Genomic DNA, 14,418 nt, shown 5'->3' on the forward strand with positions numbered 1-14,418 from the left:
TGAGAATAAAGCATATTATAATTGAACTTAACCAATTCATATTAAGTTTTCCTCATTCCCATACTCTTAAGAACTACAAAGCATAATTAACAGCTTGAGTGTTATTGATTTACAACTTGGTCAGCAGCTTCTGATAAACCTTTTTTGCATAAAACAAATACAAAATTTAGGGACTCGACAATTCCAAAAAACATTGCAAGACTAAATCCTTGCCACCATAAGCCACAACGAAGAGCTTGAAATAAAGGAAACTGAATGAGAAGTAGAGAAAGTAGGATTTACATAATCATATATTATTACAACACGGGCCAAGGCTTCAAAGCAAACTAAGCTTACTCTTTAAGTTCATGAAATCATACGGGCCAAGGTTTCAAAGCAAACCTACCGGAAGCACTGGTCACGCCGCCACACCACCCTCGTCACACCACGACAAAAACCTCGTCAAGAAACCCCTTCGAATAGCCCCCTTGCAACAACCTAATCCCTCACCTCAACCACCACCCTCCTCACCGGCACTCTCCTTCCACGACAAAAACCTAGCACACAACGATTGAAGACCAATTTCACAAAAATGGGGAAGGGCGGAACGAACAACAGTGGTTAAGTTTGGGGGTTCTGAATGATAAAGGAAGAGTAAGGGAAGAACTTCTCACTTGGGGGAAGCTTTCACAAAAATAGAATTTGGTAGAATGGGAGAGGGAAATCCCAAATTGTTATTTCATTAAGTCTGAGCAATATACCGACGATCATATTCCTTCGCTAAAGTCACTATGTTAATACAAACAGCCAAAAACCGTCGATAACATGATCGTCAAAAAAGTCTTTGGTAATTCAACTCTACCGAAGACCTGTAGGTCGTCGGTATTAATCCTTCGATAATTGACAATTTTCTTGTAGTAAAACCAAAGCTTATATGACACGTTAAAAAAGGTGTTTTTTCATGCAAAATATGTTTACTAAACCATATTAAATGAACTTTGTTTACTAGATAAACATTATGACACTAATAGAATTTTTCATATTTAATGAGATTTTTCTTGCAAATTTCTTAAAAAAATTTGAAAAAAAAACTTCTTTTGCCATTTTTTTAAAGTTTAAAGTTTTTCAAATGGAAGGTAATTCTTTGGTGAATAATTATTTTCCTACAAAATTATAAGATTCAGAAGTATTTTGTACAAAATTTATGTAAAATGTTGTGTACAAAATATTTTACTAAAGTAGCAATTTCTTACAAATTATTTTCCATAACAAAATTTATAAATATTTCCTAAAAAAATTTATAAAACAAAATTGGCAGAAAATGAGTTTTTTCTAGTAGTGTGATACATGATCATATTAACAAGATTTTACCCAACTTACCTAGACAATAGAGATAGTAGGTAAAAGCTTAAAGTTGTCTAAGGAACTAGACAACATGTCCCTAAAAGATCTCGTTGACATTCTTAAAGTGCACAAATTGAAAATACAATGATGAGGGCATGGGAAGGATGTTTATTGGTTTTAAATAAATAATTTCATTTCTATCGAATATAGTTTACCTTTAACTGTATTTTCATTCATACGTAAAATAAGACCAATTTGGACCTATTAAGTACAATTTTTAAAGACATTAAGTCCTTATAGAGCCCGTGTTTACTTTTTGTCTCGAAGAAAGTGAAAGTAAAAGGGAGAAAACTAGATTCTGTAGTATAGGAAGTGTGACTAAAATATAGGAAGTATGAATCAATAGTCATTGATCTAGAAGTTTTGAATTTTAAAATTTATTTTTCTCTCCTCTTCTAAATTTTATTTACCACCAAGAGTGGTTTGGGTCCTTTGTACAAACACTTTTTTTATGATATTTGAGAATTAGAGAAATTCTTGAGATCATTGGGGAAAGTGATCAACTTTCTTTAAAGTTTTATCTTGATTCTTATGGTTCAAGTAATGAATATCAAGTATTCTCCATTTTCAAGTATCACTAATGTTCTTCCATATTCATAAGTTTATTTACCTTTTCTATTTCCAACTTTTTTTTAATACTTGTTTTTGTTCTTCATCTGAATTCCACCATTGTCATCTAAGCTTCCTTAAATGTATCATCATATCTAAATTATGTGAGAAAAATATACCAAAATATGAATAATATTTTGGAACTAGAAGTTATTCCATGCATAAAATTATTATATAAATAAAATTTGGATTTCATAGATAAAATTATATTATTATGTAGTTATAATTTTAGTGTTTTTTTAAATAATCAAATTCATACACTTAATGTTTCTATTTATGTTTTAAAATTTGTAACTTTTTTATTTCCGCAAGTCATTTTATTTAACCAATTAATCTGATGAACATTAATAATTTTATTCAATCTGATGAGCATTAATCAAATTTAACTTTTATTTATTTATAAATTTATTTATTATTTCTCAATTTAACTTATATTAATTATTTTTTATTTGAGATATATAAAAAATTTAAAAATTAATCAACAAATAATAAAAATAATGTAATAATTAAAAAAATATACTCAATGTCAGTAATTGAAAATTTTAAAATATACACATGTAAAAAAAGGTAATAAAAATTATATATTAAAATATAAAAGACGGTAATAAAAAATTAAATAAACTACAAAATATAAGGTAATTAAAGTAACTACTAAATTATAAGTTAGAAACTTTTAAAAAAAAGTTCTTTAAAAAGATCTTATAAAATTATTTTGCAAAGGTAAAATTATATTATAAACTAATCAAACAAGAATATCATATTGGTGCTTTAAAATTTGAGCTCACTAACAAATACTCTCTTTCTGTGACTTCTTATTTATATTCTTTATATTTTCTTTGTTTAGTTTGAAGGATGATGATTATGATGTTGTAGCTTCTTTTTACTTAAATATATGAAAAATACACTTAATTACTCTTTTTCATGATTAGTTTGGCAATGAATAATTTTTCAATAAAAGATATAAAGTGGGTGTATTTGGGTTTTGAAAGATGGATTTGTTGATAATGTGAATGAAGGTTATTTGAAGAGTGATACAGAAGTAGATATGGTGAATGGTTGGTGATAAGATGATTTGTTGATTTTGGTGGGGACTAAAGTCCGTGCTTGATGCTGATTGTAGAGAATTCACTAGTCGTATAGTTTTCATCACAATTACTGCACATGAATATTTTATGCATCTACAGTGTGAAGAGACTTGTCACAAAGTAGTTGGCATGTGATTAATTGTGGCCAAGTGTTTCAAATATTGGGTTTTTCAATGGTAAATTACAGAGTTTTTTTTTATTATTCTTTTAAGTCTTTAAAATATATTGATATTAATATATTAAAAAATAATATATTTTTAAATATTAAAATCAGTGTTTATCAATTTATTTTCAAGATTTAATGGAAAAATAAATATAAAATGAACAGAAATTTGAAATTCTGGTAAAATGGTAAGTAGAAAAAAATGGAATTTAGATTCTTTAGTGAGTGTTTAGTATTATTTATATGTTAGGTCTTCAAAATAAATTGATTTTGATATTTAAAAATATATAAAATAATAATAATACATCAAAGTCAGTGTAGCTTGAAGGTACAACAAATAAACAATACTAAAAGTTTAATTTGTAATTCATTTATTGTTTTCTTGTTCTACTTTTTAATTTTGTTTCTTTATTTTTAGTCGTTACAGCATTTTTCTCACTAATCCAAAGTGGTTGACTCTTTTATCGTTCTTATTAATAATCATTTCTCCATCTTGAACATTTAAAATTTTCCATAAAACCTTTCAAACGTGTCACACTGAATGTAGCTACTGTATCAATATATATTTTTTATTAGTTATATGATAAGGATAATTTAGAAAAAAGTTTCAATAAATATTTATATGAAGTTAAAAATGTAATTACTTTGTGAGAATTAATGACTTCAAAAGAAGGGACATAAAATATAATAAGTGAATAAATATTTAAAATTGGTAGAGATAAGGATATAATTGGAGAAATAAAAATTCATTTTCATTTGAACTTTTTAATGCAAAATTAAATTATGAGAAAAGTTAGTTTAAAAATAGAAAAATAAAATTAAACAAATAGTAATTATCCTTTCTTATATGTGAATAAAAGAAACATCCTTCTTAAATGTCGCTGTGACTTTAAATTATAATTATGTTTAAATGGAAAAGCTTTTGGAATCCAAGAAGCACGTCAAATAGCAATCTTATCATAATGGGAAACAAAAATGACAAATAAATTATATTTTAAATAGTCAAAATTAAAATATTAATACACATGGTTGATCCACTTAATGAAAAGTGACAATTAAAAAACAAACTTAGTTAGAGATTTAATTCATATGATGTTGATTCGTTTTTTATTTTAATTTAATTAGTCTCAATATTTATTATATAAAATCAACATAATCGTTTTCATTAAATTTACAATAATATCATTTAAAAGGTAATCACGTGTCATTTCAATAAAATGTTTAATTAATAAGTTGGTTTTTATATTTTATATATGAAGATGACGTGGTATTTTTTCTATATCAACATTCTTTTCCATGAATATTAAGAATAAATCTAAAAGTCCTTGTCTAGTTTTGAAAATACAATAAAAACAAAGATTTTGGATTTGAAAAAGATGATGTTGGATTTGAAGAAGATAATCTTAACGAAATAATAAAGAATAAAAGTTGAAGAAGAAAAAAATATTTATACTTACACGTGATAATTTTCTAATAATATAAACATTTCATAGAATGAATAAAATAAAAACTTAATTAAATCCAAAATTAAAACATAAAACCAAATTACTAATTAAATCTTTTATTAGATTAATACGTAACCACTTTATGTTAGTATTAATTTAAATAAGAACTCACATTGACTATATTTCACTATAAAAAAACATAAAAAAGCACCTAACAAAAAATCACAAATTACTAATTAAATCTTTTATTAAATTAATACGTAATAACTTTATGTTAATATTAATTTAAATAAGAACTCACATTGACTATATTTCACTATAAAAAACATAAAAAAGCACCTAACAAAAAATCACAAAAGGTGGAAAACTCACACTTACGTGTCATATTAGTGTCATATTAGCGTGGAAAACAAGCCCATTCTTATACCAAGGTGGCTATAATCCAGTACAGCGAGGTATGACACAATCGTCTCCCAAAACTGCGGTGAAACCCACTACATGTATAATTTACAAAAAAATAGTTATACTTTCACAATATTTTTTTCAAAACATGTTAACACCCTTTATCATTTATATATCATTGGTGTATATTGGTGTTTATAATTATTATTATTAATTATGAAATAATTTTGAACTAATTACAAAATGATAAGTAAATGATGTTAAAATGTTTTTATAAAAATATTGTCAAAATATCATTATCCTTTATAGTAATACTATATTTTAATCTTAAACATATTTTTTTTAAATATTTCTAATGCAATTAAATAATTTAATGTTTAATATATTGTTTACATTTATGATATGCTTTGAAAATTTAAATAAATTTATTGTGCAGTATATGTCGACACTTGTTGGAAAAAAATTCAAAGGCTTTGTTTATTGTCGAAACCAAAATTGCAAAGCAAACCTGATTCAACAAATATATATTTCAATTTAAAATTCCATAGACCAACTCATACCGATTAAAATTTAGGAAAATGATTCATTAACAACATATTCTTAACAATAATTTGACAACGACACGTGTCGTTCTGTCATTTGTTGTTTTAAATGATTTATTAAAAAAAGTTAATTTTATTTTCGAGGGTGATTTTGGAAAAATGCTGAAACCTGTTGGCGCCTTTCACAAAGTGAAATTTATCCCTACGAAACTCTCTCATTAGTCTTTCGTTTTCCATTTGAAACTCTCGCTCCACCAACGAAGTGCTTTTTGTCCACCGCTGTGAAATTTGTTCTTGGGTCTACCGTTCTATCTGGACGAAGTCGTGTGTGTCGGTCCGCCATTGAAGTGCTGGGAGGAAGTCTCGCTTGGGTCCACCGTTGGCGTCATTTGTCGAAAGGTTTCGTTTTCTTGTCGTTGTCGTTGGTCCTTCATCGGTTGGGTGCGGTGGTCACTTTGTCAACAGCGATTTTCGTTTTTTATCCAAAGGTATTGTTTATTCGTACATTGTATCATGCTTCGTTACTAAGGTTTTTTGGTTTGTCAATGGTTTCTTCCTTTCTTTGTACTCTGTATTGTGCAATGGATGTGGTTACCTATTTTCCCCTTCCAACTTGTAAACTCTTTCTATGAATATTTCACTTTCCATGTCTTTAAAGTAGCTTTTACGTTCAAGATCTTCACATGCATAGGCTAGCTCATAGACTTTCTCTTCAAATAATGTGTCATTAATGACAAAAATCTAGAGTCTAGTTGTTCCCTTGAGTAGTTCATGACTTAACTTCTCTTCCCTCACTTTAATTTGTAAATATTACATTATCGTTGTCTTCATATTGTTTCTAAATTTCAAAATGTTCATTTCAAGAGGACTTGGCTGCGTTTAGGAAGAAGTATATATTTGACTCGATCCTAGACGAGGACAACGTCCGAAGATTTCAAACACTGCAACATTTTGGATTACTATAGCATTAGAAATGTGTTCTTGGTTTAGATTCTTATTTTATAGCAAATGAATAGACATTGTACAAAATTATACTATTAAATTTTTTTTACAGAATTGTACATAATTATAGCAAATGAATACAACTAAACTATTCTTGATTAATTATTCTTCATATTCATTTTCTTTGTCAGTGTTTTTGGTTGAGTGAGTTTATTCATTAACTTGTTGGGTCAAAATTGACGTGTCCGTGTACTGATGAGGAGTTGAACAAATTCATTAACCCTTACCTGCCAACTTTAACAAAAAAAAATAATATTTTAAATGACCCAATAATCTTTTGACACATATATGTTGTCAAATTGTTGTTAAAATTATGTTGTCAACATATCGCGGTCCTAAAATTTATATCCAACTACAATCACATTCCCAAAGTCCAATAAACTACTAATATAATTTAAGTTTTATCTTAAATTGAAATTGGAATAAAGGTGCAATGTCATTGTACAGACCTACATTTCATTTACATTAAAAAAAAGAGAGTAGATCTCCATGGTAGAACAACATAATATTTCATTTACATGAAATAACAAAAAAAGTGGATCCTCCACGAAAAAAAAACATGGATCCTCCATGAAAAGCGACATTGCAGTTCTTTCAGGGTAAGGGTAAGAATAGCTGCACAGGGCAAACAGCCTTAGAGGGATTGGATTCTTGGAAGTTCCACATCAACTAGAGACAAGGCCAAATTATAGTATATAAGTGGGTGCAAACCTCACCTTATAAGCCGATTTTGTGGGGTTAAGTTAGACTTAAACTCACTTTCTAATATTGTATGAGAGCCATGGTTAGAGCCTATCCTAGCGATATTTCTTGTTTCTTGGAAATTTCTATTCCACCCATTGTCGGGCCACTATCGGACCACCTAATTTCTACTATCATGCTCAAGATGTCTATACCTCAGCGTGAAGGGGTGTGTTGGAAGTCTCACATCGACTAGAGATAAGGTCAAATTATAATATATAAGTGGGGTGAAAACCTCACATTACAAGTCAGTTTTGTGGGGGTTGAGTTAGGCTTAGGAGTTGAGAGTTTTTTATTTTAGTAGTGGCCACATGACACTCTAAGAATGGAGAGGATTGTGTTTTGTGAGTGGCCACATGTCCTCCCATCATTTGAGAGGATTTGTGGACACTTGTCCACTCCTTAGAAGGCCTCATTTTTGGCCAATGAGAGAAAAGGTGGAAGATCATGCTTTTAGGGTTAGAAGGAGACACCATTGGCCTATAAATAGAGGTGTCTCCACCCTTGTATTTCATCTTTGATGTTGAGTAATGTTATGCTGCCCATTTTTGGCCATACTACTCATCTTAGATCAAGACTAGAGCAACCCATGAGGCCCCTCTAGTCACCTTCCTCCTTGAATTGGCCTAACCTCTCTTGGAGCCATCAAACACTACACCACCACCATATCTCCTAGAGGATTTGAGCTTCTACACCATTCATACATTAGCTCATCATCCTTGGATCATTTACCACCATATTTTTGCACCATTCATCCAATGAACACCCCTTCATGCACATCTCCTAGCTTTGGCCCAACCTAGCCAAGGAGGTTGCCATCATTGAGTGAGGGATGACACTTTGTGCTAGATGTTGGCAACCAAGTCTTCAATTCCATAAATTCTACCTTTGTTCTTGCCTCCAACAACATCCTTTGAACATTCAATCTTTGTTGTTGATGGAATTTGTTGGAGCTCAATACTCAATCCTTTTGACGTGTTTACTTGGATGGCCTTAAACTGCTCATGGTATTTTTCAAATAAATTAGTAGAATTAACAATTTTTTATCAATTAATATTAAAAAAATAAGTAAAGTAACTAAACTATAACAATAGCTTACATAAGTCTCACGTCATTGCTCTTGGTGTGAGTGGCGATAAATAGTTCATTCAGCTCAATAGATCAACCATATTTACATTCCTAGATAAACACTACAAGAAAAATTACTATTACATACCACCAAAATCCGTATATAACATCAAAAATCCGTATATAAAATGATTTTACATACGAATTATATACGGATAAAAATCCATATATAAAAAAGGCGTAGCTAAATTACATACGGAAAAATTCGTATATAAATTATATACGAATATTACATACGGATAAATCCGTATGTAATTTACATACGGATATTATATACGGATAAATCCGTATGTAATTTACATACAAATATTATATACAGATAAATTCATATGTAATTTACATACGGATATTATATACGGATAAATCCGTATGTAATTACATACAGTATGTACATATGTATCTATTATTTATAACATATTTAATTAGATTGGTTTTTTCTAATAGTTATATAATTAATATTAAAAATTTTACACATTAAAACTTCTCATAAAATTTTAAATAACTACTACTAGATTATAAATGTTAAGAATTTATAATATATAATTGTGTTGAAAATCAAATAATTAAAACATGAAAATTTTATTTGAATACTCTATAAAGAGAGTTCAAAGAAATAAATACAACTACTTAATATTAATATCTCATAACACTCAAATTTAACTTTTACAATAATTTAAATCTAAAACAAACAGGTCCTTGTATAACATAGAGTTGAATATTAACTTAAACTATAATTTACACCTAAAACAAAATCAAGTCCTGACTTAGAAAGAAACTCCAAAGCAATTGCTGATAAATCTGCAAATGTTGCACATATAATTATTGGGTGGAAGACCTTTTTCAAGTTTGATGGCAATCCGAAAACAAAGGGATAAGAAGAGGCATAATTATAGTTAGTTCTAATAAAATGCAAATACAATGTTGCATGACAATATAACATTTTTGGTCCATCTAAATGAGCCATCAAAGCAATCAGCCATAGAGGTTGCTAATGTTGTGAAGAATCAAGCCAAAGAACTTGAGTAGGCATTATCTTTCTATAATAGGTACATTATCTGAATATTCTTGCTTTGAGAAAACCTTAACCGTAACACCCTAAAGAAACATGAATATATTTTTGTCTGATGCACAAAGTAAATTTCAGTTGAACACTTTAAAAAAGGACTTTAAATGATAGTAATTTGAATTGCAACATAACCAATAGTGTAATGTATACAAAAAACTTAAACATGTTAAGGAAGATGAAATTTAAAATAGAAATTACATGAAGAGGAAAGAACATACCAATCCATACTACAAAGCATGATATACACAGTTCCACAAGATCCTGCAAACCAACAATACAAAGCTAAATAAAAAACACTCAAGTTGATATAGCATGCCAATGGACAATAACTACTTTTCACATCAAATTAAGGTGATGGGCCTAATAAAGAAGCAAACAAATTTCAAAAGTACAGAGTAATCACCCTTACTTTTATACTAGTAATCACCCAATTTTGACCCAATCTCTTTTTTCTTTTCCTCTTTGCCAAATTACACTCCACATTAACTCTCAAACCAAACCAACAAAATGATTCAATCTCTTTTTTCTTTTCCTCTCTGCCAATACAAACTTAATATAAATTATGCCAATGACATAATCATAACACCACCTGCAGTTCCAATTTTAAATTATATACGTCATGTAATGTAACTTAAAAAAAATTACATAACCAAAAAACAGAACCAAGAATTACCACTTGGCAACTTCCTCATATAAGCAACCTAAATATCGTAAATGAAAACATATAGTTTTAAATTTCTATTTTAATTAGAAGATGAGAATATGCTTGTTCTCATTGATTTAGAAGTACATTCCACGCTGCAACTAGTTAACAGGATTCTTTCAACCATTCTAAATTACATTTTTTAATTATATTTTTCACTTTACACTCATACATCTCTGCATATTAATTTCTAAAGTAAATTTTAGTAGTCTTTTTAAGTTGTCAACTATTAAAAGAAGAAAATTACAAATGAATCTTAATCCTCAAAAAGAAGAAAATTGAAGGAACTCAATTACCCAAGTTCTCAAGGAAACTCTGCAACTCCTTCAAACCTTAAGCAGAGAGTAACAAGGAGTCCGTCAGCATGTTTGAGCAGACAACTGGTACTAAACACAATTAGCAATGATTTTGAAACAGAACATACCCCTATAGGATGTAAGCAGATAGAAAAAGATGACGAAGGAGCACACTGTATTTGTGAAAGGATCGTGCCATTCATGTCAAAGTGATTGAGCAGAGGATTTGTACCAACTGTCAAAATCTGAAAGTAAAATACAAACAATTAACATGAGTTAGCAGAGCTACAATTTTCATGAGAGTTACTGATATTATAAGAACAACAAATGAGTTAATCAATATTCAGATAAGGGTTACATATTTGTTTGCATATATAAATGAATAAGAATCAATTACCCTACAATATTTATCAATTATCAAGTTGTTATATACTAACCTTGGTGGAGCTGTAAGGAGTTCTGCCTCTGCCATGCACAACACGATACATTAGTACAATTTAGAGATGAAAGCAACAACAGAAAATTGCACAGATAATAATAAATACTTTACAGCCCAATAAGATCAATATAGCTTAAGCAAAAACGTATTCCATCCTTGGACATTTAAACAGGACAGTCAAGAACATCCACACCATCTGAAATAGCCTTCTCATATGCTAAGTCAGTACAAGAAGGATTAGTCTCCACTTGCTCCATATCTTGGAATAACCAAAGTGTTAACTGAAACATGAACAAAATGAATGTATGTGGTTCACAATGATGTAATCTCCACTAGCATAAAGGTATTATGAAATGAATTTACCATGAATACACTAAAGAACAAGATGAATACATAATTATAGAAGCATAAAAGCACATAATCATAAAAGTAAAAAAGCATTGATTTTAACACACTTTTCCTTGGAGTATTGAGGCCTATGTGAGCAAAGCAGTCTACATAAAGAAGAATAGAAATCAGTAATCATTTAAGGGGCGAAATTTTATACTCACGCCTATATGTACTCTAAAACATTGGAGGAGATAACTTGCCTCGGAAACACTTTTTCAACTACATGTCGGGGTATATAGTTGAATCTATAATGATTGAAACATATATTTTCAAAGTTATTAAAGTTCAAACTTCATTATCTTGACGTCATTAGTAAGGATCAACTTATCAAAGTTGAAACGATAAATTAAAAGACAACATACTAAAATTGTTTCTTTATCTGATAACATATGATTAGTTTCTGGACTAAATGATCATGATCTATTGGGCTATTGGACATAGTAAATTCCATACAAAAGAATAAGAAAGTATACCACAAACATTTTTTCACAAGTATATTATAGCCTCCAATGGATGAGAAGGAAAGCTCAACCTATTTAATCCTTGGAATCAGCTTCTACACAAGATGCAAAGAAAACAACTAGGTGCCTGGAAGTTAAGAATTTGAGAGTCCAAGTTATCTTTTATAACAATAAGAATAACATAAACTTATCTTGAATAAATATTCATTAAATAGAATAATATAGGATTTACATTATCGAACAACAATAGTTCAAAGAAACAAAGTTCATTTGTGAAGACTATTTAAAGAATGCATGCATACCAGCATTGGTATAATTAAAGGAGCTTGATTTTCCATGGCTTAAAACTTTAAATCATGAAAACCTGAAAAGCCAACAAATTGCTTAATGAGATTATAAAAATCTCTTATTGGATAATGAAGAAAGAAGCTTTGACTCAATGAACACGGTCTTAACATACCATTGAGTATAACATTGCCAATACACCCATGGACAAAGTCATTTATCTTAATTAGATTATTTATACCATAGAGATGCATATAAAATATTGGCATGTTACCAAAAGTTTCTCTAACAGATAACTTGATTATATATTTTAAAGGAATTTAGTTTAAAGCACAATAATTTTATAAAACCTATAATATAAGAACCATAATGAGATTATAGGTTATTATCTTCATGTAGATAAAAGGTAAAGATTGATGAAATAAAAACAAGTTACGTTGACATCTTGGATTTTGTTAGAGGAAAGGAATAAGAAAGCAAATATATTGCTTTATTTCAAACAAATGAAAAGTAGATTTTATCAACCCTTGAAGATAACCTTCACTTTATAATGAGATCCAGAGCCACTGTCACTATAGTACAATATATACAAATGAATTAAAGAAACAATAATTGGACTTTAACTTCGAATCACATTTAAAATATACTTCATGAGTTAGTACCCACACACCATAATCTATGTTTTGTAATGTATGGGAGAAAACAAAACTCATATTACCCCTTTCATTTTCTTTATATTTTGGTTGACAAAAGTAGTAATACATTTATTAGAAAATGAGAAAATTTACCTCATAATCAACCCCTTGAATATAGATGCAGTTCGGGTTTATTGTTGAGAAAGCCAACCCTTTTATCTGCAGTATTAATGAAATCAATTACAGTCATCTGTGGCTGCAATAATCAACAACTAACACAATAATAACATCAACAGTAACCTTATCTTAGTGAAATCAACTATATGGATCACACACTAAGTTAAAAACGAAATTCTAAAGGATATTATTATCTACCGTGAAACCAAAAAAGTAATTTTATGTAGAAGAATATTGACATCAATGTTCACCAAAAACAAAATTCCTTTTTTCATCCTTCTCAGTTTCTGGTTATCCTCCACCCACCTCGTAACCACCAATGGATGTCCAAATGTGATTCTTTCCAGTGAGCTTTTTTGGCCTCAACCTCCATCGCTGCTGCGAGGAAATGAAGTTATAATATGTCATTGGAATCAACAAAGAATAATAAAAAGGTACAAATTAGAGAAGTTGGGATAAAAAGAAGTGAAAATGAATTCCGATGGTTAACATTGAAATCCCAAATTAGGAGAGAATAGATAAAGATATCACCTCACGCTTGCGAAGGGAGGTGATGGAATAAGCTTCGAGAGAAGAACCCCAAACGAACACGCTATGGACTCCTTCGAAGCTCCCTCAAAGAGTGAAACGCAGCGGAATGATACGAATCCAAGAGCAAATGAACCAAAACTGTGAATGAAGCAAGGAAACCCTAAATCGAACGGTGAAAGAACCTTAAAACACTAGGTTAACCGATTAAACGGTGGAAAGTGTTTAATCGGAGTAAAAGAGGATTTAAACGGTTAAAATCAAAGAAAAAGATGAAAGATGAGGGAAACTCTAGCGGAGGCCATAGATCGAAGAACTCATCGGTGAAGATGGTGTTTCTAAGGCTGAAATAGCTGAAATAAAGTAGAAGATGTTGCAAAGGAGAGCGCTGACTCGAGGTGTGGTTTGTTGGTGATGCCTTCAACAACACCATCACTTCTCTCTCCAGAACTTCTGGCGAAGCATTAAACCTAGCCACGACCGTACTAATTTCTTGAAGGAGGCTGGTTTCCTAAACCCTTATAGGTGACCGCAATTGCTGAACTTTGGCCGGCCGATGAGCAATGATGGAGAAGACAACGCAATAATGACTTGCTCCACTAAGAACTATTAGGTTTGATAAATGAAATGCAGGTTTGGGATCAATGCAAAGTGATATTTGAGAGCAAGTACGAAGTAAAATTTAGAGGCAAATCGAAATTGAAATTTGGGGATGAATTTGTACCTTTAAGTGAAACTGAAAATTTAGGAGGGGGGAGAAAATTTTTGAAAATACGAGAGTAAATAGAAAAAAGGAGGAAATTTTGAAAAATATAAGAGTAAAAAGATGTTGAAATAAAAAGAAGCTCGAAAACATAAATATGGTAGCTAACACGTGGATATAGTTACATACGAATAATTGGAATCATATATGGATCTATCCTTAGATAACTTTTCCG

The 14,418-nt window shown here is 29.8% G+C and overlaps 1 long non-coding RNA gene across 1 annotated transcript; it reads right to left on the reverse strand.

The window, feature by feature from the left end:
• Window positions 1-10,327: 10,327 nt before the first annotated feature.
• Window positions 10,328-13,332, reverse strand: LOC128195180 (uncharacterized). Its single transcript, XR_008246753.1, has 5 exons — window positions 13,259-13,332; window positions 12,929-12,994; window positions 12,158-12,219; window positions 11,003-11,285; window positions 10,328-10,800 (listed from the first exon to the last, which is right to left on the reverse strand). It is a non-coding gene; the product is annotated as an uncharacterized LOC128195180 (long non-coding RNA).
• Between the last annotated feature and the right edge of the window lie 1,086 nt (window positions 13,333-14,418).

Source organism: Vigna angularis, chromosome 2, assembly GCF_016808095.1.
Source record: "Vigna angularis cultivar LongXiaoDou No.4 chromosome 2, ASM1680809v1, whole genome shotgun sequence".
NCBI lineage: Eukaryota > Viridiplantae > Streptophyta > Magnoliopsida > Fabales > Fabaceae > Vigna > Vigna angularis.